Raw genomic sequence first — 25,282 nt, 5'->3', positions numbered from 1 at the left:
CCCGTGTAAGGAACCAAATTTGCTTTGTTTTAGAATATTGTCAATTGGAAGTCCCTCTATTTCCATGACAGTTTACAGAAAAAGAAAAAAAAAAAACATACATTAAAAGTGTTCATAGTTTTGAAGACCCATCCAGATTTCTGAAATTGAAAAATGATATAATGGGGGGGGTGTATTTTAGACTTGAGCTATTATCAGGCAACCCGGGTTTTAGTTTAAGTACGCTCTAGGAGGGTTGCGGAAAACAGTGTTCCAGGAATGGGCTGTGACTCTCTACGACCCAGAACCATCCCAAGACCAAAGAGAACTAAGGTCTCATAAAGACGGTCTCACAACAGACTTATCCAAGGGAATGAAGATACAAAGTGGTCACGTGCTAAGAAAAGCTAACACAGAGATAAGGAAAGAAGCCTCCCCCACACTGGAAAAAAAATCCTAGCAGTGAAAAGTAGGGGTAACACCCAAAACATAAACATCAAGTTATGGGAAAGAATTTTAAAATAGAAATGTTCCCTACTCATGTTAAGTAGGAGAAACCATTTAAATTAGCTAGTGAATCTGAAGAATTACAACCGGAAGGGGTTTCTTCACTGTGTGCTGATTACCATCAGGAAGATAGGCATGGATGGGCCTTGCAGTTTTATCTACTAAAACACTAAATGGTACACTTGAGTTTTTGAATAGGTTTCTGATTTTACTGATAGGTCTCTCTAGTGCTAATCATCTTTAAACTAAAACAAAGCACAAATGGAAGGTTAAGATAAAGCCTGTGGTCAGCTGGGATTCCATTTGGCAAGGCAACACAAAAACTTATTAAAGTTCTAATCTCCTCTTACAACTAGTCATTTGGGTGCTACATAAACCTTATTCTTTCTTTAGGATGTCATCTCAGGGGCCCGCCCAACTCCAGCAGGCTTCCTCCCAAGGCCTCTCTGATACAAAGCAGTTAAAATTCAAGGCCACAACGAGTCCTGGTGGGCTCAACCCAGCACTCTACCTTGGGGGGCAAGAAGAGCTTAAGACAGGGTTGTGCGCAAACAGTCCTTGATTATTAGCAAAATGATAGAGAGAGGCTGATATACTGCACAGCTGCCCCGGGAAGTCAGCCTTCCTTCCCCTCAGAGTGAGAGAGTATCTCATTCACCTCCAACACCACCATTGACAGAGGAAGGGAAGGCCTTTGCCAGGTCTGACCACCACAGAACATGTGTCACAAAGTATACTTCACCTTCTCTCCCCACCCCCTAGTTCTGGGTAAGCTGTCCATTCAGAGGAGGCAGCACATTGCCAGGGTTTTGTTTTGTTTTGTTTTGTTTTAAACACTTGCTTATAGCTATTTGACCTGGTTTCCAATCTTAAGGTTCAAGTTGTTATAACTTTATGCATCCCATCCCCTGCACAAATGTCTGAGATCCCCAAAGAAAGGACTTATCAATAGCAGGGTCACCAATCTCAGTCCACTCAGGAGTCACCTAGAAACCAGAGGCTGAGTATTTTACAGTGTGAAAAAGAAGGGGGAATCCTATCTTCCTATGTAGGTAAGATTCATTCATTTGAAGAGCAATCAGGATTATTAAAAACTGGACCATTGTAAGTGACATAGGTACTGGAAATACAAAATGCTTTAGGTAAGTTCCTAAAACACCCTAGAGCTTTGTATGTGAAGTATTAAAATAATCGCATTTCAGAACAAACCTCACCTCTCTCTTTTTCCTCTCTCATGCACACACACATCTCCCTACCGTAAGTCAATGATTCTGTTGGCATGGTCCTTGGACTAGCAGCACTGGCATCATCTGGAATAGCCGGAGATACAAATTATTGGGCCCCCTTTCCTCCACGCTAGACCTAGAGAATCAGAAATTCTGGCAGTGCAGCCCAGCACTTTGTTTTAACAAGCCCTCCAGTTGACTCTGATGCTCACGATTGAGAACCCCTGCTCTAGGATTAGGGAAGATGCAGCAAACTGGGAGGCCCAGGAGCTGGATTAAACCCTTACTAACCCAGTGAGAGGAAATCCCACCGTTTCTTGTTTTTGGTGACTACTGGCTCTTAATCTCAGACTGATGAGGGGTTAAGTCCTTAGTTCAAGGTCACTGTTGGAGGCCAACTCAGAGCTTCAGCCCAGGGTCGGCTGACTCATCAACCTTACTTCTCTTCATAGGGATCTAGCTGATATGCCAATTTTGGGGCCCAGGACTCTGAACATTGATAAGGCAACCCTGGAGAGCTCCTAATCTACACCAGGCTCCTTTCCTCAGATAAATATGAGGGCTCAACCTCAACCCTTAAAATTGAGAGGTGGATTTTAGGAAAAGAAAAAGAAAAAAAAAGGATAAACAGCTATTTCCAAAGACCTGAGCAACTAAGTATCTCGGTGAGGAGTGGGTAGAGGGGAGAAGGCTTAGGTGTCTTATTATAATTAAAAGTATTCATTATTTAGAAAAAACTGAGTAAAGAGCACAGGCACAGTAAGATCTGAATGGTGTTTTCAAGTTTTCTTAGAACTTTCATTTCTATTATCTCACCCAAGTCTCACAACAATCCTGCAATGAAAGGAGAGAAGGCCCCTAGCGTCCCCATTTGATAGAAGGGGAAACTGAAGGTCAGAGTGGCTACTTGTCTATCAGCACAGTCATCAGCTGTCAAGCCAAAACTTGACCTCAGGTCGGACTCTAGAACCTGTATACCCACGCCATGTGAGTCCCACAGCTGGAAATCCACCCCAAAGCAGATTAACCCCAGGGAAAAAGCAAAAAGAAAAACATGCAGCAGAAACGATAAGCCCCTAAAGCTCAGCACCGGAACAGTGTGTGGGTGCCCCTTTAAGAACCTAACACACAAATCCAACAGCCAAGGTGTTCAGCCAAAAAAGAAAAAAAGGAGGGAGAGAGAGAGAGAGGCATATTTCTAGCCCGCATAATCATTTCTGGACCAATTCCCACTAGCAGCCTCTGAGGCGAAAAGCGTCTCACTGCCTGGCTGAAGCTCCTCCACCACCACTCCCCCCTCCCAACCCCCCACCACCACCCCGGGGGTTATGACAGCACAGCTCTGACTCGTGTGCGGGCAAAACCCCAAAACTCAAAACAAGAAGTGAAAAAAGTGGAGCTAGAAGAAACCAGCAGCATCCTCCACACCCCGGCAACCTGCACAATGACAGTTCCAGGGTCTTGGGGTGGCCTGCAACGCGATGTTAGGAGTCTGTGGAATGAGGCGGACATTCTGGTGGACCCACTGGCCCTGTTCTTTCCCACCCAGTCCCTAAGGAAGAATAATTAAAGGGAGGATTCGTTATGAAGTCCTGGGGCCAGAGCCCAAGGCAGATAAATCAGGCACCCTTTCCTAAGGATCAGAATGTCAACTCAAACCCTCCATCTGGTCCTTCCCTTTAAGTCCTGTCCTCTGCGAAGATAAGCAGGGTGGGGTTGGCGGGGTGCTGTAAACCTGAGGAAAGGCTGGAGGAAAAACTGTACCATCCGCCTACCCCAGCCATACTGCCCCATGTGTGTGGGGCTCGATTCCGTCCCGAGCTACCCGCGCTAACTCGGAACCGGGCGCCCCTGACCACGTCGGAGGTTGGGGAGGGGGTAGCGCCCAGCTACACGATCTGGAGGTAGGGAGCAGTGCCGCCCGGACAGGCTATCTCACTTTTGGCAGGAATGATTTTCCTAGAAGACCCCACGGAAGAGATCTGGTGAATCGCGGATTTCAGCCAGGGGTGAAGGAACTCAGGCCAGGGGCGCAGCGACCCACTCGGCTCCTCCACTCCAGGGTCTCGGGGCGGCACCCTCGGGACTCATCCTACCGCGGGGACAGTGCGGAAAGAAGGGCTCCATCCTCAACTTTCTCGGAGGAAACTGCTCCGCTCCGTGGCTTGCCTAATCCTCTCCGCACACTTGGTCCCAGGTCTGGGGAGAACCAGGGACCGAGTCCCTCACTGCGCGCACAAAGCCCCTGCGCCTGGGCGCGCAGCCCCCTCTCCCTCTGCCCGCCAAGTTGAACGCATCTCTCTGGGCGCCTCCCTACTCCCAGGGCCCCGCAGTGGGGTCCCTGCCCCGGCCGCCCGCATCGGACCGAGCTCGGGGTGCCCCGACCGCCGCGGCTACTGCAGCCGCATCCCCCCCCCCCCAAACCCGGCCTGGCCTCTGCCTCTCCCGCCCGGTGCCCCACGCCCCGGCCCTACCGTGCAGCCCGGCTGGTGCCGGGGCAGTGCCAGTGTGCGGCACGCGTCCCAGCCGGCGAGGCTCCTCCCCGGGGGTTGCCCCGCACGGGGCTCCGAGCTCCGGACAAGGCTCGGCCGGCCCGGGCGCTGGCTCGCCGCCGCTCGCGGCTCCCGCGCCGGCTCCCGCTGCCGCGCGCCAAAAGGGAGGGGTTGAGGGGGGGAAACTCCCGGCAACTCCAACTCCGGGCGCTGGAGCTCCAGCTGCAACCGCGCGCCCGCCAGCCACCGAGTGCGAGCGCCTGCGAAGCAAACCTGCCCCCGCGGCCGCCTCTGAGCATGCCCAGTGTCGCCGTGGGCGAGCCAGAGCGCCCTGGCCCGGGGCAGAGAGCTGCGGCGGGGGGCCGAGGACCCGCCCCGGGCTCCGGACTGCAGACGTGGGGCTAGGGGAGGGAGGGACAAGCCAGTGCCGCGGAGGGGGCCCTGGAGCAAAGGGCCAAGGGGGGATAAAAAAAAAAAAAAACGGTGTGCGGAAGGTAATGCCAAGTTTCAAGGGTTGTGAGAAGTTTGTGGGCTGGAAAGGTAAGCTGCTTCTGTGAGTCTCTCTTCAAGACTCTGAAAGGACGACAAGGAAGGATTTATTCTAACAGTGGAGTGGGCCCAGCACATGGGTTTTATCCAGTGCACTCAAGCCTGGGGTCGCTAACCCAAAGAGCTAACGACGGGGCCTGGCAGGTAATGCAAATACCTAGTGAGCCGCTTAGGACGCGAAGCAGTGGAGAGGGCTCTAAAGGCGCACTCTGTTAACAAACTCCTAGTGCGGTAATGGAAGAATTCAGGCCCACCTTTGCTAAATTTTCTGATTCTTCAAGAAATAGCAGAGAGTTCGATTTTTTCTCATGGAAAACATCCTGATTTTTACATCTTTATAACAAGTGCAGTTTTTTGTTTGTTTGTTTTTAACACTGGACCAAACAAAATATATCTGGGTCCCATCCTTGTTTGGCCCCTCAGAAAACTAATGTGAGGATTGTGATTTCTGCTTTTTTTTTTTTTTTTTTTTTTAAAGCAAAGAGGTGCCGAGTGCCGACTGTGGTTTAGAAGGCACTGGAAGGGATCCAAGATGATTCAGATGGCTATCAAAGTCCTACCAGTTACTAAGGGAAATGGGTTTTCAAAACAGAAGAGGGCTACAGATAAATGCTGGGGCATTGAAGAATAGAAGTTACTGGTGTGGAAAGGGGTAATGAGAACTAACTTTTGGGAAACATCATTAATAAAAGTAGCCAAGGGAGAAGTCACTGCAAGATCAGTTAACAGTGCACAGCAGAGGCATTTTGGAGTCTGAAGAAAGAGGAAAAACCAGTAATGCTGACCCTGTCTTTCTTTGAAATTCGGTGTTTTTCATCATGCATTGTTTGCATTAATTTTAAAAATATTGCATCAAGATATTTGTATTGGTTTCTGAGTTCCTTGGCATCCCCTTGAGTTTTGTGGCACACCTCACCCTAGCCTGTGCCCTGCTGGGGTGCTACGTGGTGGTAAACTGGTCTGCTTAGTTGGAGTGTAAGGATCAAGAAATAGCATACTGAAATGGGAAAGGGGGTTGGCGCAATGGGGCAGAGCACTTGACTGCCAGTTTGTGGAGCCTGAACTTCAACCAGCTGTTAGCAAAGATACTGTGGGAAGACAGTGACGTAATCCGGACCCAACTCTGGGAAGATGGGCTGCTACAGATCCAGGAAGGTTGTTTGGAGGGAAGAATAGGAGAAATGGGATAGCTGGGGCACATTCATGGCTGTGGTCTTATGAAAATCCACCCATTTCCCTAACAAAGTCAAATGAAGTTTGCTTATAATTGGAGAGGCATGTGGTGGGGCTAGTGAGTGCCTGAGGGTAGGACTCCCAGGTCCCGGTTTAAACCTCAGCCATTTCCTACCCAGTTTCCATGGGCAAGAGGTTCCAGTTCTAAGCTGTCGTTTCCTTGTGTATTAATTTTTTAGGCGATTCTTAGAACGTTTTAGTGAGGATTGAGAAATAAAGTATGCCTAAGGGCTTTGAAAACTAATAGTTTAAGCAAATATAAGGCATTGTTCTTACCTACATATCTATATGAAATAGAATTTAAACGAAGGAGTTCTGCAGCTTTACAGAAGTTGTCTTAAGCAGGAAGCGTCTTTGATTTAACAAGCTCTTTTTGGGTGTGTGGGAGTCTGTTGACAGATATTTGGAATCAGCTTTTGGATAATTCGACAATTTTGTGAATTAAGGTGTCTCTGTACTCATCTCTACAGCAAGTCACTCAAAATGACCCTACCCTTTGTATGGCTACTCTCTCTCTCACCTGCAGGTCATCAATGCAGTCCTTGCCTTAATGAGACACCTGGGACTTCCCTCTTTGCCCTGAATCACTGTCACAGCAGGTGAGTTCCTTGGTTGCTGCATTCATGGAGAACAAACCACCACTTGTCTACAGGAAAGCATTTTAAGCATGCAGAGATCTCAAAGAAAAAAAAAAAAAATGCTTGGGTGTTTACACAAGAAGCCTTCCAGAAGTTATGGAAAGGTGGAAATACCTAGCCCTGGACCTATGACATAACAGGTAGTTACAAATATTTGCAGAATATACAGCAATTTATATCATCTGATTCTTCTGTTCTACCCCCCACAGATCCCAAGAATTATTTCTAAAAAGTCACACTAATGATAATATCATAAAGAAGAACAAGGACATAAACATTTCTAAAGGGTATAAACAGGATAGAAACATGTTCTTTTCTGAGTAAAATGCTTTGTCTCCTTATATTTTAAATGGTTTTTTAAGTAATTTTTATTATTGGTAGTAAATAATACATAATATCATAAGGAAGCTCAGTCCAAAAGTCTCAGTAAAGAGAAAGTTTCCCTTTCCAAGAAGCATTGTTACCTGTTTTTGTTTGTTTGTTTGCATCTGGTTACAAAACTATCCCACTTCCATGAGAGCAAGAATCGTTTTTTTTTCCTCTTAATGTCTAATCAAGAAACCATAAAACTGAAAAATGCCAAATTAAAGGCTTTTAAATTACAGTTATGTTCTGCAATAGAAAAGGGAAACATGAAAGCAGTTTTCTCTTGTGGCACAAGTATACTCATGGTCATAGGGACAGCAGGTCACATGGCAAATCCCTGGTTCTGACCATTAGGTCGTGTGAGAAAAAAACTGAGTTTGCCTAGAGTTCTTCTGAAACCTATAATGCCTCGTGTCAACATCAACTTAAAACACGTACAGATTTAGATGCTCTAGGTTGTTCAGGTGTGTAGAAGGAAAGGCTGTCTAAATAACAAATGGAAAGAACTGATATGGACAAAGACAGCTTGATCTAGGAAATTGTGCATTGTAACTATTTTTAACAGCATCACTTTTAGCATCATCAATCAATGTCTTCAAGACTAGTAAGGTCTGTATTTTTTTTCCTAAATCCTACTACACAATGTAGCTGACATCTTTTCAAGTTCTTTATTCTGCTAATGTGTTTTCAGATAAGAAATTGAGGAAGTCTCAACTTTTAGGTTGATTCATAGGAAACTGCCATTTTTCTTGGCCGTAGTCCCTGGAATATTGGCAATATTAGTTTGTGATTCCCAGTGGTTCCCCTGGCAATGACAGAATCACCCATAGACAGAATCCCCTGGCAATCACAGAATCACTGTGGCTGTTGCATGTATGTATCAATTGGGAATGAAACCTGTCACTTCTAGTGACATGCTGTGGTGGGGTCTGGGAGACCCACAGCACTGAAATGGGCTTTGAGTGCTTATGCTAGGGACTCTATTCTGTTTTGCACACAATTAGTAGTGGTGTAGGGTTTTACTTTTCCAGGTTTCTGGCTGGTTTATAAATGGAGTCCATCTTTTTTCACTGAGTTGCCATGGTATACATTCTGATCCTAATTTACTAATTAATATATGTTTGCCATGTGTTTCTGATCAGATTATTAGTTCCTTGTGGGCAGGGAACGGGTCTTAAAAATCTTCAATTTCCCTCATCCAGTGCTAGCTCAGAAGCAGGAGCCCATCAATAAATGAGAATTACCAGCTGTCACCGTTCAGGTGTGTCATCAGGGACAGGAGACTAATAATTGACCTCAAAAAAAAAAGGAATCTATTCTGGACACATGCATAGGTATAAAATTGGATCTGTGATAACTTGCACAATCAAAGGTATGGGCTATGAAAAGTATATGATAGAAGTAGTGGGGAGAGGAACAGGAACCAGAGGCTGGGTTGAGTCTGAAAAAAACTGGATTCAGACAGCGGCTCCAGAACAGCTCTAATTGGAAGATGGAGGAACCAACTGGTGGACAGTGGGCAGTTGCTGCCTTGTTTATATCAACAGTCCCAAGTCTGTCAGCCTGTGTGACTCCCTGGCCCAAGTCCCCAAATAGGCCAGTACGGTCAATTCTTTGATTGATGAATATGGACTGCATAAGCAAGTGAGATTGGGTAAGCTCAAAGCAGCCTCCGTGGATGAGATGACCACCTGCCACACTGATGCCTGGATGCAGCATCACAGAAGTTCAGCCAGGACGGAGATGATGTTCATCCAGACTCCATAGAATATGGGCTAAGTTATGACTGCCCAGACACAGAAAGGATATTTGACGATGCAGCAGCTATAGGAGATGCTCAGTGATGACTGCCCAACGCCTGGTTGATGAAATATGCAAAGTAGCAATTAGTTGATCTGGAGTGTGATATCATACAAGGAATATCTTCACTGGGAGTAGATTCCAGCTCAAGAAACCACTTTTCTTGCTCATCCAGAAGAAGCAGCTCCTCATCCGTTAAAGTTTTATCATGAGATTGTAGCAATTCAGTCACATCTTCAGGTTCCACTTCGAATTCTAGTTTTCTTGCTATTTTCCCAAACCTTCAATTTGTAAAAACTGCATTACCTGTGGAGCACAATAAAGTGCAATAAAAAAGAAAAAGAAATAGTGGGCAAAGGAAAGGAAGACTTTGTTGAAGAAATAATGTCCAAACTGAGGTCTGCAGGAGAAACCTGAAGTAATTAGCCTCCCTCCCCCAAAAAAGAGAGAATTTCAGGCAGAATTTTAAAAACTGCACGTGCAAAGACACGGTGGTAGGAGTGATCTTAGAGGTCTTTAACCAGTCACTAACCCCATGGACTTTTGGTATAACTCAACATTTAGAAAGAACAGCTTCCATGAGGAAGCAAACTGCCCTCAGTGAGAAAGGTAAAACAATCTGGTGTTTAGCAGCATGCCATTGTAGAAAGGGCAAGGGTTTGATTTTAGACAGATTTGGGTTTGAACCTCTGTTTCATCACCTTCTTGCTATATAACCTCGGGCCAAGTGTACAGCTTCTCTAGATGCCAGATTTCTTATCTCGTATTACCATCTATGGTATTCATTGAAAGATTAAAAGGGCACATGTGTAATGTACATAGCACAGTACCTGACCCACAGCAAGTGCTGCTGAAAGACTGCTTTCATCTCCTGACCACCCGTCTTGGTAACTGCCAGAAAAATGGGAGGGGGAAACCCAGAATGTGTTTTGAGTTTCCAGTCTGAGCTGTTTCTTAGAAGCAGGGCCTCTGCTACAAAGAATCATATTTTATCTCCCCAGATCCAGTATAGCATTCCTGTCTTCACCCTCCAAAAAAGATTTAATATACATAGGAAATGCTTTAAAATTGTTTTACCTTCTCCTCTCTAGATATCATAGTGTTTCCATGTGTTACTATATTTCCAAAGAAAAGGTGGTGAGGGAGGGATAGATTAATACTTTAAAGATTTTAGCACTTGTATTTATGAAGTTAGGACTTGAGATTTACTAAGCCATTGCATAGATACATTTAAACAGAGACTAGTTCTGAATTTCTATCACAAATAGCCAAATATGACTCTTCTCTTTTCTCTTGACTTGCATGAATTAAAAGTCTTAAAGAGTAGTCTTCAGCAGAAAAAAAAAAAATACACATATATATGTATACACACACACACACACACACACACACAGATTGTTTTGATCACACTCTGCTGCAACAGGGACTCCCCCTTAACTCAAACTTGGTTTGTTGTATTAAGTCTGGAGTTTGTCAGACTGAACATCCTCCTTCCTTTATTTCAGCAATGTTTTTGAAAGACCTGTTTTTGGTTTAAAGTGACTGTCTCCACCAAGATCCAGAAAAGCGGCTAGGCTCAGAGCTAACAGAGAGTCCTTTATTCTGCCAGAACACAAGCAAGCCAGTGACCACGCAGAGTTGCTATCTCTCGCTCAGCTTCTGTGCTGCTAGCTTAGAGGAGAGAATGTTGCACTCCATCCCTCTCTCTGATGGAAGGGGTTCCCCTGTGACACATGCTCCTCCTCCTGTTCTCTATGTTCTGGTCCCCTAGCCCTCCCAAGACAGTCACACGGAAAGAAGCTCCTTCTGCTCTGTCCCCAGAGGCTCTTCAGGCCCAAAGGACCTGCCCAGGCCCTTCTGCTGTTGCTGCCTCATTGTAGAAACATGGGCCCAGAGCTTTAGTACTTAACGCTGCATTTCCCAGGGCGCCTGCGTGGTGCAGTCCATTGGGTGTCAGACTCTTGGTTTCTGCCCAGGCCCTGATCTCAGGGTCATAAGACTGAGCCCCACATGGGGCTCTGCCCTCACTGTGGGGTGCTTGAGATTCTCTCTCCCTCTCCTTCTGCCCTTCCTGCTTGCTCTCTCTCTCTCTCTCTCTCAAATAAATAAGTAAATCTTAAACAAACAAACAAACACACCTGCCCTTCTCAACCCAGCAGCCTCAACATTACTGGGGAGCTTATAGAAATGCAGATTCCTGCTCACCCCAGACCCTGCTAAGAATCAGAATCTGCCTTTTAAAAGACTGCCAGGTAATTCATTTGTACATTAAAGTTTCAGAAGCACGGTTGGTCCCAGGCCACCCAGCCAAGAAAGACAGGGAAAAAACAAAAAGCATTTTAATTAAAGGTGAAGTGCATTTCCTTTGCCCTGGATGCCCTTTCTTCCTCCAGTCTCCAGGCTTCATCTCTGTGTACCTAATTCCTACCCTGTCTTTCTTTCTTGAGCTGTCCCCAGTGCCTTCTCTGGAAAGCTCCACCGACTGCCAGAGGTGTCTTCCGCTCACTAACCTGTATCTTACCACAGTGTGTTCCCACCATGCGAGTATCTTTGCACAGGTCTTATCCATCCTCTTCAAGGCTTGGGACTTGCCTGAATCTTTATATCCTCTAGAGTCTAGCATGGCGGGCCCTGGGGGTAAAAGCCTATTTATTTATTGAAACAAGGGAAGGGAAAGAAAAAAGAAACAGCTACATTCATGAAGTAATTGTCCCTGAAAAACTGAGTGCAGCCCCAGGGATGCGCTTGAGCCTGTTTGAAACAGGAACCTGGGAACCATGTTACATTCATCTTTAAAGAGCCCCAATACACCGGACACGGAAATGTCCCAGTTTTCCAGAAGTTAACTGGATCAGATCAGATTCAGACACACCCCATCACAGCACTCCTCATTTAGACCTGGTCCAAAACAGCTCTTTCTAGAATAAAATCGCAACTCTGTTTGCTAGAGCCTTGGTCCTGGCTTTAACTATGCTCTGGGTTCTGAACAGACTACTTCTTTGCCCACTTTTTTGTCCTGTGTCTATTCCCACTTGATAGTTAATACATTAATTTTTTTCTAAAGAAAAAAATGTATTTTCAAAAATCTTTCAGATTCATTTTTTCTTTAGAAAGAAATCTTACAGAAAAAATTTAGTGTTTTTAATTCAAGTTTTCCTAATGCATCCTTGAACAAAGGCAATGAGTTTCTGGCTGCAAGTTACAAATTAAAAGACCAAGTCATTTTATTACTCTTAATTGATAGCTGAGTCAGTTAAAAACCTTGACTCTAGATGAGATTTATGATGTCATTTTCAGAATAAATATGTCTTTCTGAGAGACATCCTGGTGTCATTATAATCTTACCACACATAAAATATAATGGGAAGTGCTCCTAGGTCTTATAAGAAATTAGACTTTATTAGTGTCAATACTGCTGTGACTAATAAAATGAGTATATGACCTGCACGGGAGACTTTGTTGTAGGACTGGAGTTTACACAGAGTAGGTGTTTTCTTTGATAAGCATTAAAAAGTATGACTACCTTATTCAAGATCAATCATTTTGGGGGTACTGTCCTATGTTATCATGTTTTCCAAAAAAACCTGATGTTCCTGTGAGGGGGTGGTATTCAGAAACAATAGCCCTGTGGTTTCTACCTCTGTGAATTTCTTTTAAGTTAACAGCTATGCTAGTTAGCAGTATTAATTGTACTAGCAAAAATTGATAATATTTCTCAGGAAACAGGAACTAATTTTGTTATATTTGATAATAATTTGGTCAGAATTTAATAATTACGTTGGTCATATTAATCACATTAATTTGGTCATATTTAATAATAATTTGGTTATATTTGATGAAATATTGTGTACAATAAATGGGATAACTCTCTGGAGACTGTTTATGAAATCAGCTTAGTTTTTAAAAAAATTTAATATATGAAATTGTCTAAATTTTATTGAAACTAATCACATGCCCAGGTACTGTACTAGACACTGGGGATGTATCAGTGAAAATGACAAATATGATTCCTGATATAGTGATCTCAGAGTCTGGTTCAGGAAAAGATACTAACAAGTTGACATATAGTTACAGATTGTGACTCATGCCATCAAGTAAGAGATTAGTATATGATAAGGAACCTAAGCTGGTTTGGGGAAAAGGTTGTATTTGTCATGGAAACTCTGGGGAATTTAAGGAAGAACCAGAGTTTGTGAGGAAAGACTGGGGAGAGTATTCTAGGTAGAATAGAAGGAATAGAGGAGCAGAAACCCAGATGTGGGAAAGGGTTTGATGCCGTTACTGTAGTGGAAGAAGGACCAGACTGATTGGAACATACTTCTTGAGAAGCAAGTGGTGTGCCCTGAGGAACAGGTTCATGCGATGCCTTCAGGATTTGTCTTATTAATCTCATTGTATTTCCTCAAGTGGAAGGGTGTCAGGGACCTGTTTGTATTTTAAAACCACTTTGCACTATGTGGGAAATGGGTGGAAATGAATCAAGAGTAGAAGGAAGGAAAGCACTCTGAAGACTATCATAGCAGTCTGACTAAGAGAGATGCAGTGGCTTAGATAAGATTTAAAACTGGGGAGATGAGGAAAAGGGGACAGATTAAACTATATTCTGGAGATGAGAAAAATGTTACTAAAGGATTGGGAGTAGGGATGGAAACTAACTACAGTCTTCATTTGCTTTTTTAAACCACTGGGTAAATGGAAATGTCAGTCCCATATTTCATATAGTTGGAAATTTAGGAGAGAAAACTGAAAAATCCATTTTGGACATGAGACTGAGATCTTGTCAGAGAACCAAGTGGAATAGTCAAATAGGTACAGGTTTGAAAAAATATATCAGAAAATAGATCTGATTGGAAATTAGGTATTTGGGAACCATTGGCGTTCAGATGGTATTTGACACTGGTGTACAGAAAGAGTGTAGAATGTCTAGGGGGGAAAAAACCCACTTTTACTCCCAAGGCGCTACAGCATTAAGAGGTCTTGTTGTGGAGGAAGAGCTATCACAGGTGACTTCCAGGCTGGGGATTCGTTGGGTAATTCTGGAACAAAGAAAATAGTATTTCAGGAAGGAAGGTGTGATCAACTGTGATGAATACTGCTGAGAGATCAGGCAGGATGGTGTGCTCCCATGGATAAAAAATAGTTGTCTTCTTCAGGTGGTGATTTTAGAAATATATCTCTTCTTAAATGTTTAAGCTTTATTTCACAATGAAAGCCTCGTTAGCAATGAATCATTTTGTTGACTTAATTTCAGCAGGATAGTACCTATGATGATCCCCAGCTCTTTGTTAATCATCTTCTTTTTTATGCATCTATTTATTGTCACCTTAAATATTAACCTGATAACTCTCATACCTCCAGTCTAGGATTAAAACTTCAGAAGTTTTAAAACCTGACTAGCCCTCCCCACTAACAGCACAACTGCTAAGTGAACAAAGACCCTGCCTTACAAACATTACATCGAATGTATTGTTTGCTTCATATGAGTTTTGCATGGCCTATAACAAATTATCTATTTATTCCTTTAAGTTTATTTATAGAATTTTGCCCACAGTATCCCTTTCCTAAAAAATAAAACAAAAAACCCCAAAAGCACCTTACTCAGGTAAATTCTGGTCTTAAGTTGGCAGCTATGCAATGAAGTAAAGATGACAGAAAGTATCTGAACAAGATGGTCTTTTTTTTTTTTTGCTTCCCCCCCCTTTACATTATGATATTATATTCAGGAACTAAAGAAAGGAAGTGAGATGATTTGGACAGGAACTAGTATCTTTCCAGTTTGGGGCCCAGAGGGGTTGGATGGGGACAAACCCCCACCCTCCACTTAAATACCTTGACTATTCATTTTCTTCATAGTGACTCGAGAGTCATCACCCTGTGGTGCTCATGCATAGGAAAACAGAAAGAGGAAGGAGCCTCCAAAAAAGACAGGTCTCAGCAAAATTGGCAGGACTCCATCCACTTCCCCCAACGTTCCGCCTAAAGGCTCTAATTACACTGTTAGATAGTAGTCTCACCTCAAGCACAGATTCTTCTTGGCAAGACATCAAATTCATGCACATTACCTTCTGTAACCCTCTACAACTCTGTTATGCTTGCCAGAATTAGTCCAAGGTCACTTCCATGCTGCATGTCTCATGAGACAGGATAGGTCTCCATGTTACTCACTTGTATTCTGATTTGTCCACCTCTTCTTATCTGTATCATCAGGCATATTCAGATAAGTCTCAAGAAAATATGTCATCCTTTCTATCTGTGTTATGGATGACACAATATAATCTCTGCAGCATTGGGGATTAAAGAGATATACGGGATGGTTGGAGAACTCTGGAGGCTGTATGGGAGAATGTAAATGAGGGTGTATTTAAGAGTTTTATAATGGCAGGTGCTATGGTGTCCCGAGACAAGAGCTCTTAGGGAAGGATAATTGGATTTTTCTAGTAACATCCTTGACTCTTAATTTTTGATCAAAGAGACTTAAATACAGAATGTATAACTTGCATTTCTCCTTTTATCTACTAGAGGAAACTGCCCCCCCATATCAAAGAGGGAAAGCATACCTTTCTATGACTTGCTTCTCCTTTATCGTAAACCAGCTTCTCTTTTTGGAGAATGTTTCAACTGGTTTTGGTTGTTCTTGGGGATACACTTGCTATGAAGTTGTCCAATTAAATGAACAGATGTATTTAATATTATGGAATGCTCTATTGTAATTTTGGTTGATTTTCATGCTCCAGTGATCTGCCACGAGAAGAGCATGCCCCAGGTAGCTGCTACTACTTTATCCTGAACCTTAAAACAAGCACCAATGGACTAGACCTGAATGCAGTCCAAAGCCTAGAGCCAACTCCAGCCATCTTGCTTTCCCAGCCAAACTAGACTTGATTAGCTACGCCATAATCACATGTAGATACATGAGCATTTAATGTGTGTTCTTGTAGCAATCAAGTTTTAGGGTAGTTTGTTATGCACAGTATTGTGGCAATAGCTGACTAATACATATACTTAGAGGAATTATGCAATAAACATGAGTGCAGAAAAGCTATTTATCTAGCTTAATCATCTAGTCTAAGCCTTGGAAAGGGAAGCATCAAAATCACTTACTCATGACATTGAGTTTGAAATGAATTGGCATCATCGTACATTTCTTTATAAAATGGAACTTATATAAAAATACATTGAATTTGAAAATAAATAAAGCCATTCAAAATTAAAAAGCCATTTTATTTTCAAATATTTTTTAGCAGGAGAACTTTCCAGCACAAATGTTCTTGAAGAAGGTGGTTTTGTGTGAGCAATAGCAGAGCTGAAACAATGCTCATATATGTGATCAGTTCTCCATCCATCCATCCACCCATCCATCCACCTATCCATCTTCATTATTTTTTGCAGTTTATATAGCCATTCAGGAACAATGCAGTAGGTTTTAGGTAATTTATATTAGAATTTAGAATCAAAAAAATTTCTTATATTTTCTGATTCAAATTATGTAAGAAATCCATGATTATTGTAGCAAAACTCAAAAGTGCATAAAAACAAACAAGAAAAAAAGCACCACCTAGAGATAACCTTTATTCACATTATTTTTACAAAACTTCTTTTCTGTGTGTGCCTGTGTGTATTTTTATATATATTTAATTACAGTGGATTCATACTGTGCATACTGTTCTGTCAACTGCTTTTATCATCATTATGTCGTAACTTCTCTCCATGAAGATAATATAGAGCTACATAATCATTTGTAATGAACTGGCTGGTAGTTAATAAAATACACGCTCTATAACTTATCAACTAGTCCCCTATTTTTGGATGTTTATTTTGTTTGCGAGTTAGTTTTCTTTTAAAATAGCCATTATAAATAACAATTGCATGAACTTTCTTGTTCATATATTTTTTTCACTTTTCAAATTATTTCTCTAGAATCAATTCCTAGAAAGGATATTGCTAATGCAAAGGAAATGTACATGTTTAAAACCCTTGTCAAGACAAGTCCCAGAAAGGCAGTACCCATTTATATTCCCTCCAGCTAAAAGACTTCTGCTGTATCTTCCAATCGACACTCAGTACTGCTTTTTGAAAGCTGTTTCTCCCTCATCTGTTTTCTTTTATGTGTCTACTCTTTACTCTATTTCCACTTCGGGTAATTTGAGAAATTCCCTCTTTCCCTTTTCTCCCTGTGACATATAAAGAATAAAACATGACTTTAAAAAAGTCCTGAATGCATAACTAAGAACAATCATTACAGCAAAGTAGTCTTCTTTTACAAGGAAAAAAAATTACTCTTAATTGTGGCCTCAAGATTCTTTGGAATAATATCTAACTAAATCATAACCTTTACAATTTCATGATATTTAATAGGGCTTGTTGAAATGAGTCATTTTGTACACATTGGGAGTTTTATGGTGAGTTTAATGTCACTGAATTTAATTAACTTAAATTGTCATTTGCACATCATTATACTGTGGCAAACCTTCCTCAGTCCGTGAGCTTTTAGCACTGAACAACACCACCACCAAAAGCGCACAGTTCCTCTCAGAAGTTAAAAGATCTATGTGACTGATTTATTAGGTGAAGAAACCAAGTCATAAAGCAATGGATTCTCCAACAGCAGGAGTATGAAAGTATCATAAAATTATAAAGGTAAGCCTGCTACTAAGAACAAAGAGAAATATTAAGATAAAGGAACAGTTTCATGGGCCAAACTCAGTCTATTGTAATCACTAATAGATGAGATTACAAACTAATGCCAGAATTTTCAGTAGGATTATTGCTTGGAAGTGACAGCTGGCCTGGGACCTCACCCATGCTTCCTCCAACTCCCAGAAGTCACACAAACACATCAAAAAGAAATCCTTCAAAATGGTTTTAAGAAGGCAAAATTAAAAAATGATAATATTTTGAATATTGCAGAAAAAGCCAATGCAGTGAAGAACTTATGGAAAACCTAAAATCTCTTAAAGACCAACTCCTAAGGGCACCTGAGTGGCTCAGTCGGCTAAGTGTTTGCCTTTTGCTCAGGTCATGATCTCAGGGTCCTGGGACTGAGTACCATGTCCAACTCCCTGCTCAGCAGGGAGTCTGCTTCTCTCTCTCTCTCTCTCTGCCCCTCCTCCCTGCTCCTGCTCTCTCTCTCAAATAAATAAATAGAAATCTTTAAAAAAGACCAGCTCCTAAGATGTTTTTTTGTCATCTTAATCATTCCTGTGTATTTTGGAGGGTGTTAGGAAGTTCTCATTACAAAATTAGACTTTGAAAGACCTTCTTCCAAAATACTTTCATGCAACTAATGTCTGGTATGTTTTTCTAGCACATTAAATGTTTTGTTTTGTTTTTGTTTTTTGGGTTTTTTTTAAAACATTAACACAGAACATCATATTTCAAAGCACTTTTTGGATAAAATCATTAACATTATTCTATAGAATGTTATATTCAGAGACAGCATCCTATAAAGATAATTTATATTTTCAAAAAAAAATCTTTCCTGCTGTTTATTTCTCTGGTAGGATATATATTTTCTGGGTGTGCCTTCTTATTCAAATTAAGTTCACAAATAATTACTGAATAACCACTTAGTACAAGGCTTTGTGTCAGAACTTCGAAGAACTAGGGATAGAGACAGCATATTAGGGAGTGCCAGGAGCTGTGGGGACGGGGAGAGGACTCTTTAATGGGTATGGAGTTTATGGATGATGAAAAATTCTGAAATTTTTGTGGTGCTGGTTGTTCAATACTGTGAATGTACTAAATGCTCCTGTACACTTTTAAATGGGTACAGTGGTGAATGCCATATATTTTACCACACCTTAAAAAAAAAATCAGGCAGGAAAAAAAAAAGAACTAGTGAATGAAGGAGAGGCACAAATTCTCCACTGCAGAAGTAATGTTTGATAAGAAAGTGTGTTTAAATTATCCTCCCAATATCGCTATTGATTTCACGCAGTTACTGTGCCAGTCCAATTTAATAAGCATGTATTATGAGGGCAATGATAGGCAGTCATACTTAAAACTGAACAGGAGTGGGGAAATGAGTAGTAGATGGTCCTTGTCTTCAAGTAGCTTTTGATTTTATAGGGAATTAAGATAACTATTAAAAATGTCTCATGCAAGACAGAATGCCAAGCCATACAAGAGAGCTGAACACAGTGTGAAGGAAAGGAAGAGGATAATTAGATTAATTCTTGGGGAAAGCATCAGGGATGTGGTATCTTTATACTTGGTCTTCAAGGGTGGGTCTGATTTTGCCAGCCACAGACGATGCGAACGGCTGGCCTGGGTGAAGGGAAGAAGATAGGGAAAAGCACAGAGCCAAGAAATGCAAGGTCCTGAGGCATGCCAGTAGCTGGCTTGGCTGGAGGGCATAGTTTAACAGGCCAAACAATGGTAGTGAAGTTTGGGGAAGAGTCAAGGACACAGAGGAAAGGACTGGACACATTTAGAGTTTGAAGATGAATTAGAAATACTTCTTTTCCCCAACTTTTCACCTGCTAAATGGATCTTACTGTTTGTTTGAAGACTGCATTTATTTGAAGGAGAGAATAAGAGAGAGAGAGTAGAAGCAGGAGGAGGGGCAGAGGGAGAAGCCGACTCTGCTGAATGAGGAGTCCTAGAGGGGCTCTATCCGAGGACTCCGGGGTCATGACCTGAGCTGAAAGCAGATGCTTAACCAACTGAGCCACCCAGGTGCCCCTGCCCAAAATTTCTATCTATTTATTTTAGTTCTGCCTTTGAAACCACAATAAATAAATTTTTTTTTCCATATCAGATCCTCAGTATTCAAGTCAGGATATATGTTCTTTTATCTTCTCCTTTCTGGGCCCTTTAATTGTTCAAATATTTCTCTTATGACATACTTTCTAAGACTCCACAGTTCTTCTTGCCATTCATGCAAGCATGGCTTTGATGTTGGTATTCAAGGCTAAATAAAATATTTTAGAGGAAATTGTAGATGATATAATTTTAAACAAACAGCTGTAATTTCCCTTTCAGGCAGACTTTGAATTAGTCATTAATTGGTCATCTCTAGAAACAGTCATTGAACTAATTATGAATTCAGCTAATTTTATTTTTATTTTCATTGACCAAGATTTTATTATTTTGTTCATGGATTTTATTAGGAGGCATACTTTTAACTGCGTTGCTAAAATGAACATAGTGACTAGGAACTCAGGCCCTGGAGTTAAGATTTTGTGACTGGTCTCCAACACAACCCACTACTACCTGTGACCTTGGACAAATTACTTAATTTCTCTGTGTTTTGGGTTTCCTGATCTATAGAATGTGTGTAAAAATACTGCCTACATTATTTTATTAAGTAAGTTATTATCTAGCAATAGTAAAAATAAGAAAAAAATTAATTATTACTATTATTATGGTGTTTTTAAAATGTATCCACAAATTCTTTAATATTCCTCCCTTCAAGGGGTGGAGCCTAATTTCTTTTTTCTTGAGTGTGGGTGGGATTTAGTGACTTCTCACAAATAGACTATATAGTTTTGTTTTTGTTTTTGTTTTTGTTTTTAACAAAAAAGCATCATGGCTACCTCATTTCTTGGTTTGCTTACTCTGGGGAATATAAGCTGCCATGTTGGTTTTCTACTCTGTAACAAGCCACTGAAAATTTAGCAACTTAAAATAGCACATTTATTAGCTCAAGTTTGCAACATAGCATGGCTAGGTCTATAAAGTGTATTTGAACAAGGACATTATATATCAGAGTATGCTTGCAGAAGGCAAAAAATACAAACAAAAGGCATTCAGAGAAGAAAACTGGAAGTAGGGAGAGTATTTGGGTTGCTATCTAACAGCTCAGGATAGAAATAAAGTTTGCTCCCAAATTGCTGAGGTGACAGTGGGACTAGACAGAGAGATTGGAAAGGAAAATCATTGAGGAACTAGAATCTACTGAATTTAGTAGGTTGAATTACTATCAGACTTTGATGGAGTCCTGGGACTTGAGTGGTCAAGTCATACAAATGGGAACGAAGAAATATACATTGTTGGGCTTATTCAGTGGTGGTAATTGTTCAAGTTATGTGTGGGTGACATGCCGTGGGAGGGTGTAAAAAAAATAGAGCTGAACGAATAATGTTAGGGGATACTTAAATTTAGAAGTGTGGCAAGTAGAAAGTCAGAGAGAGAGAGACAGAAATGGAGCGTTTTAAAAGGTAGGAGGAGAATGAGAAACGTAAAGTGGGAGATGAGAATTTCAAGAAGGGAGGGGGTGAGTAATATCAATGAATGCACTTTCTTAAGGTTAGGGAAGATGAAGACCAAGAAGTTAAATGGCGATGAATTTGAAAATGCGTTGTAAGAAAGAAGAGGACACAGCCAGTGCCTAAGTGCAGCAATCTAGGGAAGCTGACAGAAAATAAATATGTTTCTCTTCAAGATGAAGAGAGTGACCTGGTCCCTGAAAAACTATCCCAATTCTAATGTTCTTCCTCTTGGAGCTAGAGAATACTGGGAGATTTCAAGGAATGATTAGTTAAATACTTCTCTCAGTGGAGGTTACTCATTTAACTCATTGCCAAAAAGAACAATGTTGCATCGTAAGTGTTTCCTGAATTAAAAACTCTGGACTCATAATTTGGGCGTTGCCCATTCACTGCTCTTAAAGCCACCTTGAGGCTCTTCTTGCAGAAATCAGGAAATACCTGATTTCCATCCGTCATGATACCTGATGTCCATCCTTCCCACTAACTACCAACCATTAACCAAACTGCCTTGGGCCAACCTGAGCTTCTGGCAACTTTGGGGAAAGGAGAGTCAACATCATCAAAAATACTAAGCAAGATTATAATATAGAACTGCAGCACACCTCTAACAGAACCACAGGGACGAGGTTTGAATAAGCACTTGCCCTGCTCCTATCTTTTCTCCATCCCATGCCCCAGCCAATTTTAATGAAGACAATGTTTTTTCACGGGTATACAGATACTACTGGTAAGCTCATAATCAGTTTTAATAAAAATAAGAGAACACAGGGGGCACCTGGGTGGCTCAGTGGGTTAAGCATCTGCCTGGGGCTCCTGTCATCATCCTGAGTTTCTGGGATGGAGCCCCACCTCAGGCTCCCTGCTCAGCAGGAAACCTGCTTGTGTCACCCTTTGCCCCTCTCCCAACTTATGCTTTCTCATGCTCTCTCTTAAATAAATAAATAGATTCTTAAAAAAATTAAACAGGGGCACCTGGGTGGTTCAGTGGTTAAGTGTCTGCCTTCGGCTCAGGTCATGATCCCAGGGTCCTGGACGGAGCCCCACATCAGTCTCCCTGCTCAGTGGGGAGCCTGCTTTTCCCTCTGCCTGCTACTCCCTCTGCGTGCTACTCCCCGTGCTAGTGCTCTGCCTCTCTGACAAATAAATAAATAAATAATCTTTAAAAAAAATAAGAGAATACTAATTATTCACCTCTATCAAGAAAATTAAATTTATATACTTGAAGTTAAACTAAGTATTGTGAAGAATTGACATTAATTTCTGAAGTCTATGAAAGTGGGGAACTGTTCCTTTGAAAACATGCACAAAATCTCCTTATGTAGTATTACAGTCCTTTAGAATATATATTTTTTTAAATGGCAATATTCTGATTCTGTGTGTGTGTGTGTGTGTGTCTAATTGCTGACATTGCAGAAGTTTGGTTTTCTTTTATTTTTCATTGCTAGTGTCTAGTAATTTAGATCTATTATGAGCAAATAGGATTCTGTATAGTCCAGAAATTCAGCCACTATCTTGAATCCTGTTTCTAAAAGAAAATGCTTTCTACATTCCCAGCAAGTCTGTATTTCCAACTTTAGAGCAAAAGCCATTTGAAATTTGAACACTGCTACATAAATACAAAATATGTATATATGTATACAAAATACTACATAAATAATCAAAATATGGTTAAATATCTTTTCTTGGGGTGTCTGGGTGGCTGAGAAGGTTAAACCTCTGCCTTCGGCTCAGGTCATGGTCTCAGGGTCCTGGGATCCAGACCCGCATCAGGCTCTCTGCTCAGCAGGGAGCCTGCTTCCCTTCTCTCTCTGCCTGCCTCTCTGCCTACCTGTGATCTCTCTCTCTCTGTGTCAAATAAATAAATAAAATCTTAAAAAAAACCCAAAACTTTTCTTTAAGTTAACCAATCTGAATTTTCTGCAATTATTCTTCTCAAGTTATTTTGCTGTGCAAAATATTACTGTAATCCCTCTGCTCTGTATTTAGGAAGATGGCAATGCAACATGGCCATCATTATGCCCTTGGAGCCAGATCAAACAGCCTTTCAGTCCTGATTCAATCACTTGCATGCTCTATGGCTCTGAGGAAATTATTTAATGTTTCATTTTAGGTTCCTATACCGTAGAATAGAAATGATATAAATACCTATCTCTTAGAGTTATTGTGAGGATTAAGATCAATCAATACAAATTTCCCTCACAATAACCATTTCCAGAGAATGAAGTGGTAGTCTTTTTTCTTTATCATGCACCCATATCAGTAGAAATATTTTCATCCTATAGCCTTTATTTATAAATTACATACATGTGCTTCTTAATATAACAAAATAAAATGAACATAAAAGTAAAATTTGAAAAGAATGTGACAAAGATGAAGTAAGTACAACCTAAAAATGAATAAAAATATAAAGTACAAATGAGACATTCATTGCATTTATAATTTTTCAAACAATTCCCAATTACAATGCTACTTTAGATTTTTTTAAAGGAGTTAGAAAATTCTGTTTCTGAGGGCTTTTTGTGTGAAGAGATAAAAATGTTAATGGATGACATTGTTTTCACACAGTCACACAATGATACAAACATTTCTAAACACCCATTTTCAGAAGTGGTTTTTTTTTTAAAGATTTTTATTTATTTATTTGACAGAGATTACAGGTAGGCAGAGAGGCAGAGAGAGAGGAAGGGAAGCAGGCTCCCTGCTGAGCAGAAAGCCGGATGTGGGGCTCAATCCCAGGACCCTGGGATCATGACCTGAGCCGAAGGCAGAGGCTTTAACCCACTGAGCCACCCAGGCGCCTCTCAGAAGTGTTTTTGTAGCACTAAGAAAGAAACAGTTGGTTTCTTACTCAATGCTAAAATACCACCTTTATCTTGATGAGGCATATCAGTTTTTGGGTGGTATGTTTTCTTTTAATATCTGTGTGAGGCTTACTATTGATAGATACTTGACATTGCAGAAAAGATCAGAAAATTTAGATCATATATTTTCTGTTAAAAAATTATGAAATTCTTTAAGTTTGATGAGAATTTGAAGTGTTTTTTTTTTTTCTTAAGACTTTATTTATTTATTTGACAGAGAGATCACAAGTAGGTAGAGAGAGAGGAAGGGAAGCAGCTCCATGCTGATCAGAGAGCCCAATGCTGGGCTCCATCCCAGGACCCTGAGATCATGACCTGAGCTGAAGGCAGAGGCTTTAACCCAGTGAGCCACCCAGGCGCCCCAGAGAACTTGAAGTATTTTGCCATAAGATAACCAGTGAACCTCTCTGCAGTACAGAATATTTTCATGAACTCTCCTCATCTCCTGAGCACATATTTATCTAAGAGAGATTCATACGTTGCTTACCATTTATATGAACTGTTTTAAGCCCTTTGCAAATATTACCTCAGTTCATCTCATAACAGCATTCAGAGTTAGGTTTCATTCCCATTTTACAGATAACTATGGCAGAGACAAGTTGAAAAAATGTTCAAAGGTAGGATTTGAAACTAGCCATTTTGGCTTTAGAGGCTGCTTTTAACGAATAGAATCTGGTGCTTTAGAGTCTACTAATGAAGATAAAATAACTTTTAATTCCACTTAACACATGTGAGCTACAACTGATTGGAAGATTTTAGAAGCAGAGATTGTGCGAGGTTGTCAATACCAATTCTTCATTATCAGGAGCTCCCAGCTTCCCATCCACGTGACCACCTAATTCAAGGGCTCTAGTGTGGACAATATTAGTACCCTTAAACTATTTCTTATTTTTCATAAACATATAAGCACATGTTCTGATATCTTGTTCCCAAATTCCATTGAATTTCTGCAGAGTATTCAGGCATATATGCACCTCTTGTTGGAGATTACTGCTGTAGAATCTGAATGTAGATGGAAAAGGAGCTCAAAAGATTTGCTTGTGTCTACTTCCAAAGCTGGAAGGTATGTTACATGTGAATGTATAAGGAGTGGTCCCTCTGGACATGTGGATATCCATATTTTTGTATATAGATATCATGTTAGGTTATAATCTACTTATATAAAAGTTTTTGTACTATATGAACAGCATATCTTAGAATCTGTCAGGAATGTGTCACCAAAAATTTTCTGAGGATTTTCACAAAGATAATGTGATGCATTAAAATTAATTTATTGGTCGGGCGCCTGGGTGGCTCAGTGGGTTAAGCCGCTGCCTTCGGCTCAGGTCATGATCTCAGGGTCCTGGGATCGAGTCCCGCATCAGGCTCTCTGCTCAGCGGGGAGCCTGCTTCCTCCTCTCTCTCTCTGCCTGCCTCTCT

At 41.1% G+C, this 25,282-nt stretch overlaps 1 protein-coding gene and 1 long non-coding RNA gene across 2 annotated transcripts in view; one reads left to right on the top strand and one right to left on the bottom strand.

Moving 5' to 3' along the window:
* STXBP6 (syntaxin binding protein 6) overlaps positions 1-4,319 on the bottom strand; it is a 255,709-nt gene extending 251,390 nt beyond the window's left edge. The window contains exon 1 of the mRNA XM_044231556.1: positions 4,187-4,319. The gene's annotated coding sequence lies outside the window, so the exon portion shown is untranslated. The remainder of the gene's footprint in view (positions 1-4,186) is intronic.
* Positions 4,320-4,624: 305 nt separating this feature from the next.
* On the top strand, positions 4,625-24,903 carry LOC122893308. The gene is made up of 3 exons (XR_006381608.1): positions 4,625-4,744; positions 6,513-6,585; positions 24,817-24,903. It is a non-coding gene; the product is annotated as an uncharacterized LOC122893308 (long non-coding RNA).
* The last annotated feature ends 379 nt before the right edge of the window (positions 24,904-25,282 follow it).

The sequence above is a fragment of the Neovison vison genome, chromosome 13, assembly GCF_020171115.1.
Source record: "Neovison vison isolate M4711 chromosome 13, ASM_NN_V1, whole genome shotgun sequence".
Lineage (NCBI taxonomy): Eukaryota > Metazoa > Chordata > Mammalia > Carnivora > Mustelidae > Neogale > Neogale vison.
Note: the sequence above shows the minus strand (reverse complement) of the source record. Positions and strands in the feature narration are given on the sequence as shown.